The sequence below is a fragment of the Botryllus schlosseri genome, chromosome 4, assembly GCF_051294905.1.
Source record: "Botryllus schlosseri isolate E-star chromosome 4, Bs_hap1, whole genome shotgun sequence".
NCBI classification, from domain to species: Eukaryota; Metazoa; Chordata; class Ascidiacea; order Stolidobranchia; family Styelidae; genus Botryllus; species Botryllus schlosseri.
Genome location: NC_137239.1, coordinates 21191108 through 21198527, shown reverse-complemented (window position 1 = coordinate 21198527; position 7420 = coordinate 21191108). Strand labels below are relative to the sequence as shown.

The 7420-nt window shown below is 39.0% G+C and overlaps 1 long non-coding RNA gene across 1 annotated transcript; it reads left to right on the top strand.

Annotated features, from left to right (window-relative positions):
* LOC145437389 (uncharacterized) lies at positions 1-1150 on the top strand. Its single transcript, XR_013914647.1, has 3 exons — positions 1-379; positions 768-935; positions 1041-1150. It is a non-coding gene; the product is annotated as an uncharacterized LOC145437389 (long non-coding RNA).
* Positions 1151-7420: the final 6270 nt, after the last annotated feature.

Sequence of the window (7420 nt, the reverse complement as noted above, 5' to 3'; positions counted from 1 at the left end):
TATCTCGACATCAGCTATAATCGTCTGGATGAAGAGTGTATGGCTGCACTGCCGCCCTTATTTTGTAAAGACAGAGCGGTTACTCTTGTGATGAAAGGATGCGACCTCACACCGGAGGAAATTCATGCTTTTGAATGTTTTGGTGAAATCGAGGTAGCCACTCGTTTCCGCAATTTTGTGTGTCGTTTTCAGAATAATTTGCTGTATTTTGTAGGTTGATAAACTCGATCTAAGTTACAATACGGATTTGGAACCGGTAGGATTGCAAGAAATCGGGCGTTTCGCGAAAAGGCATAACACGAAGGCAGTTCGACTTTCAGCTTGCGAATTGGATGAACATTCATTAACGTCGCTGAACAATGGTCTCGGTAATCATGAGGTGATCCATTTTAGCTAGATCTGTTTTGTTTTCTTACTAGTGAAATAATCAAGCATAGTTTGCAACTAATGCGAGTTCCAAGCACCGTCAGGCATGGCATTGCATTTGGCGAGCGAATTTATCATCAATAAGGCATTCCTGATCACGTCTGCTGATGAAAAGTGTCCTTGCTTATGAGTGAAAGATTTTCCATCGCTCATTCATATTAATGCTAGTTTCCGCCGTTTCTTCGATATCCTATAGACGTTCATTATTTTCTGTATTACACCAGTTTTGCGATGAGGCGAAGAAATTGATAATATTGCTCTGTCGTCGATAAATATTATTATTACTGCAACTGAGTGGTTTGTAGCGTCGTAAAATATCTGAATATCACACTGTGTTTTAGCTGCATTCGCTGGATTTGAGTAGAAATCCCGACATTTCCTCCTGCTACAAAACAGTAACTGAAATCCTGCACAAAACCCGCGTTGAAGAATTCAACCTGAGTAATTGCAAGATGCTTTCCATGCAAATCAGGAATCTTAGTGAAGAGATGGGCAAGCGATGCACTACAGTAAGTTCTTTCTGCTCTCTCATGGTTCTCAATAAAGCAATTTAGTTCAGATTTCGTTTATGAAATTGACCTAAACCGCCTAATATTCAATTATTCAATGAACAGCTAAAGGTATTCGACCTCAGTGACAGCGATAGAACAAGAATCGACGAGGAATATGTGACTATCATTCAGAGCTTCTTGAAATATCATCCTGAATGTCGCCAACTCAAACTGAGCTTACCGCTCTTGAATGGCGTAGACAGGAAAACTTTAAGGAAACAATTGCATTCGTCGGGTAAGACGATATTTCCGCCTAAATATGCATCTATACATTGGAATTTCGCACCCTTATTCCTTCACTCCATATTACTTGTCGTGTTCGCTACGTCTTGATAGAATTGTAGGTAGTTACATAACACTACAGGTTAACGCAAATTAATGTAACTTTGCTCACTTGTATGTATTGAGGTTTAGAATCCCCGTGAAATTAATTACTGAGCAAAGTATTCTTCGCAGATAACAACAAAATAGCAACATTTATATCTGTTCCATATAAACAATATTTATAGAACACGATATTTGGTCGTGGAGAACCAACGATATTTGGCTTCGAAAGATGGATCATTTTGAGCTGTCATAACTCCTTGTCGCTACTATGGTCGGAATTGGATCAAATTTGACCTGCAGCGTTTTCTAGGTAACCTAGCAATTTCCTTACGTAGCTGTATAAATTTGAAAAATGAAAATGTTCCAGATAAAGACGGTTTTATGGAGCAATCTTTAATGTAATCTCAGAAGAAACTACATCCGTCCTACAGTAAAATTTATGTAATTAAACGGCGAAGAAATATATTATTTAAAAAATATTACATGATGTACGGCAAAGGACTATCCATGATCTTGTTATTGCCATTGCAATAGACGTCAGTCCAATTCCAACAAGCATGAGCCTCTTCCAAACTTTACTATCATCGAAAGCTGCGTTATCGAAAAATCCTACAAAACTGTCCTGAAACAAACAAAAGAATGTAAGCCTTCCTAATCTTGCAGAGGAAAGTTACCGTACTTGCAAGGTAATTCAAAGTTCGGAGCGCTTGGAATGTAAATTACTGTGCCTTATGACAAAATGTAAATTGAAAACCGCATTGTGAAGTGCAAGCTAAGTTTCATTATCGATAGGTGGTATGGACTCTCGAGAGCAGATACACAGTACCTCAAGCTAAATGATAATTGCCAAATCCTTATCAGGCCATGTAAAATCGCTTACCCATCCTCCATTTTCCGCTATCCACTTTCGCCTTCTACTACCAATGTAATTCCCGACTGACTGTATGATACCTTCTATATTATCACCGTGATGCTCATCCTCGTTTTTGCGAGCAAGAATGCTACCGAGCACGAACACAGATACGATCCGACCCCAATTCTCTTGGGTATCTTTAAAAATTTCGTCAGCTATCATCAGGAACATCCGCTCTTCCGCAGAATATTCTTCATATTTTTCGTCGACTTCAACAATTCTGTATCGGAGACGTTTAGAGATTGCGTTTACGACAGTTCGATGTCGCTCGAACATTTCATCACTAACTCGCCGTAAGGTTGCCTCCGCTTTCGTATTTGCTTTAACGCTCGGCCCGTCTAGTTCGTACATGATAAAATTCCTGGCCAAGGAATATGCCCCGGATATAATTTCATCCCTTTCTTCAGTGAGCGATGGTGATACTCGTAATAATTCCATGATTTGAAGATAACAGCGAGTCAGAGCTCATTCAGAGACCTAAGCTACTTTGCAAATTAGGATCCAAGGATTTGCTAATTCATTATTATGAGAGAATGATGATGGGCTTGAAATTACGAATTAGAACATATTCCCTGGTCACCGCAAAGAAAATATTGCCTGTTTCACAATGCATACCACATTAATGATATTTTTATGTTTCTCGGACCTTGCATGATAATGTTTTGGATTAATTACTATTCAAGGGACATTCATTAAGAGATTTGCGTTATTTTGAAATTAGTATCAAAGTATTTGTTTATTTATTTTTATGAAAAAACTGCCGATGCGGTTGAAATTACGAATTGGAAACCAATTGCGTGCTACCACAAATACAATATTTCCAGTTTCATAATACATACACCATTGATGATATTTTTATATTTCTTCAACCTTATCTATTTATCATAATGTTTCGGACTGATTACTATTCCGGGGAAATGGCTACCAAATTTCGTATCGGTGATATAACTATATTACTGTAATTTCAGTGCTCGCTAATTAAATTTTACTACTCGACTCGAATCATTATAACAAATTAGTCGATTCGGATTTCAGCACTCGAATTAGTGCACTAGGCGCATCGAAGAAATTTCGACTCCTTTACTATCCAATTCTAAATGGTCACTATGGGCAATGTCAGAACAAATTTTATGTATAGCAATGTGAATATTATGAATATTATTCATTTTTCAGGGATATTTAATCTCGTCATTCGGAATGGATCAGATAACGTGTTGTGATTTAGGTTTTAGGCAAAACTGGACCCGTAATACTTATTTTCTAATCACCTTACAATCGCTACTTCTCGTACTTGAGTAGAAGTTTACTATGTCATGATAGTTAAATGTTGAAAAGTACTTTTCAAAGACCTTGATAAAAGTTAGCAGTTTATTCTAAATTGTACTATGAATTTTCGCGATGCTGAATGGCTATCGCTAGGAAAACATGACTAAATAAATCGAAAAATATTGCAAAGTTAGGCTATGCGATATTAGAGTTCTGAAAATTGCCCTCGACATGAGTCCGTATGTTGGATATTATCGAAAGTAAACGAATATCATTTCTCACTACTATCGAGAGCGCAATGCCGAGTAACGTTTTACTCGGTCGGAAATGGCTATACTTCTACTTTAATTGAAAGGAATTATCGGACATCGTAGCTTCATGTCCTGTTCATATTGCATTGTGTTCATTTATTCCGAGAGGTCGCGATCGGTTACCGATTTTGAGTTACTGAAGAAGTTGATAACGAAAGGTGCTCGATAACGATTTACTCTTGCCTTTATCAAAATATATTCTGGTGGGGCTTGCCTACCAACAGAACTTACTCGAAAGATTATGATTAAAACCAGGGATGAGCAAACTACGGTTAGCGGATCGCATGCGGAGAACATTTTAGTGGCTCACGATAGCATCAAGATATATTTGTAGATATGGATGAAATGTATTCGAAAAATATATAATATTTTATCGACCTAATTAAACTCACTATGTTAATTTTTTTTTTATAGCTGTTGCAATAACCTGACTTCGGGGCCCACGCATTTTCAAATGTAGTTTATAAACATATCATAAATTCAAAATGGCGATGACTCATTTCGTATCATGAATGTGATTTTAGATTGACAACTCCAGCACGTTTATTACTTTATGCGATTTGTTTGAAATAAGCGATCCATGCGCGTGTTAAGTAGATTCCGCATCTATAGGTGCACTGGGCAGTAGACACAATATTAACTTATTCATAACTACCGCCACGACTCGAAGCAATCTAAAATGCGACGAGTTGAATATAAACGCTTTTTGCAGTAAAGAAACGAGCAAGAAGTAACGTAAACTGTAAGACTTGTAATGTAATGAAGTCGTTGCCGATTTCAAATTATGAGCTGCCACATAAAGTAACCGAATTAATTGAATATTTAGGACATCGGTAAATTACGTTCGTCTACACGGAAGAACGTGTAGAATGCATGTTTTACATAGTAAGACATTAGCTGACGGGTAAGTAAAGGTTGCTTGGTTATGATGCTGGCAGCTGGTAGCATCAGCAAATCTATAACCAGATTGTCGTGCAGTTCTAAGAATCTGTACAATCCACTTCTTCACTAATTTCCGCAAATTGGTTATTGAGGATAAGCAGCTTATAAAACTCGCTAAATTTTTATGACGTTATAACGAATACGTTATCGTGAAATCAATGCTTGATTTGTTCTAAATATATAGGCTAGTTATTATCTCCATGTCCTCGCCTACGCGTTTTGGCTCATCATCCTAAATAGGCTATAGTGCGTAACGCGAATGAATTCATATGTTGCATTCGACCCTCGAGCCAAAACAAGCCGCAGGCATTTTAGTTGCAATTAAATTACCCTTGTTCTCGACCTACAAAAAATATGCTGGTATTAGATTGAAGACCAATGTGTCGGCCGTTGGGAGTTTATCGCATTGGCGGGCGACGATGACACTACAAATAACAACTGTACGTGTGCACAGGTTCGTGTTACCACATATTGTAGTGTTGCGACATAGGCCGGACGCATCAGTCCAAATCCTGAAAGCGAGAAAAGGCGCTCTGATCTTATTTGATGCGGAATTTAACCCTACGGAATCTCAAGTTCGTGTCCACTGGACTGACAGCTGTGTCATAGATGTCTGCGGAAAAGAGCTCATTCGATTTATTGGGGTCGTCAATATTCAACGAAAATCGGGCTACATAATTGTGCGCGGGTCGCATTGTTAAATGCGAATTGGTTAGCATCCAGCTACACATACTGCGCTATATCGATAAAGCATCAATGCTAGTTGAATATGCTCGTTTGTACGTCTATAATGTTGATGGCACACTCGTCGCTTATTATTGCTCATGATTTACAGAGCCACTTACATTGATCGTTCGTTGTACGTCTGTAATGGTACTGGTACACTCGTCGCCTCGCCTTACAATTGAGAGCGCGGGCTCGGAAGCGTACGGTAGCCATCTCTAATTTAACGGCAGCTTTCTTGAGGCCGGAAAATGGACCTGGATCCTTTTCTGAGGTCAATAGGGACCATTATCATGTGGATATCCCGAAAAATATATGGTGATTGTCGCGCCAATAACAAATGTGTTTTCAATGCTTGCCCCTTATTAGACAACCTTTTTTTAAAACCTTCAATACGGACAGCCATTGGCAGCGAGCGCGATAGTGTAATGGTTACGGTTGTGATCGCCAAGCCGTAGGGTCCTCGGTTCGAGTCAGGGAGAGCAGCCGTTTTCATTCGGCCTTAAACGCTCACTACGGACGGAATTTCTGAGCGAGCGCGGTAGTGTAATGGCTACAGTTCAGGTCTATAAGACACAAGGTCCTCGGTTTAATTCTCGGCGAGAGTCCGTTCTCATAAACCACTAAAAATCGAGAAAAATTAAAAACTTGAAAAAAAGTACGCGGGAAAATAAAAAAAAATACGCGGAAAAATTTAAATTTGAAAGTGGGCGTGGCTGGACACGTGGCGTAATCTCATTGGTGGCTATAATCGGCCTCTCTACACTACTCCTGACTCTTCCGACGACACCTTCGTGTGTCATCGAAACATATTATTTGACACTCAAATTGAGAAATAGATTTCAATTAAGTTATCACGTCCAGACTAGTCGTTTCTGTCTGCAGCTCATCTTCAAGATATTCTGGAATATATAGTGGTTATATGTGTAAAATACCTGAGTTAATCACACACGATTCAGCAACTGCTGGAGAGACTTTATCAGGTGTCCTACCGCCGAAGCGTTTGGATACAAAAGAGCAAGTGAAACCACGACGCAATTATTATACAACTGATATAAGGGGCAGTATTGTAGAGCAGGACTGCCACATATGTAGGCTATAACGTAGGAGAAAATGGATTCCATGATGAGGATTTAACCCCTTTAAAATAATTTTCACCAAACGTAAACAAAACATCTCTAAACTACAATACGCTTGTTTAAGTAGGCCTATGCTATTGGTAATAAAAGTTAGTTTGCATGGTCGGATAATTCATATCATATAGCGCCATTCTATTGATGTGACTCCTGAAGCCTTGGTAGTTTTGAAGCGAAACTGTCTCGTCATTTCCCTAATTTTAAAAAAGTTACAAATTGGTAATAAGTCATTTTCAAAGGTAATCAATCATGTTGCAAACTTAGAGGCTTCGCGGACCCCCTGAAAATGCTTCACGGACCCCCAGGGGTCCGCGGACCCCCGGTTGAGAACCACTGATGTACAGTGTATCGATTCAGCAATCCGGCCCGCCAAGTAGCCTACTTAATTTTCGTATATCCGGCCCGCCGACAGGAGAAGTTGCCCGCCACTGTTCTAGATTGTACAACAGGTGCGGCGATTTAGTCGACACCAATTACTTCAAATTTCGCTTCGAGTCACAAGTCAATCCACATTTCTGAAATAAGGATTTAAGTCAAGTGTAGTCATTTTTGCAAAGTGACTCGAGTCAGGCCAAGTCATGTGAAAGAGTTGACTCGAATCCTCCCAGCAATGACATATTCCTGTTATGAATACCACGAAAAATATACAGATGGTGGGTGACGGGTATAATCTCAAGTAGGGTTTATCAAGCTGTTCAACATTTCACTGTTGGTAAGATAATGTTTTGAAATTTGAATCGTAGTTCTTCAATATAATAGAAATAGTATATAGCCATTAAAAATATCAATCGACGTTAGATGTGTTAGCATCAACACATATCAGGC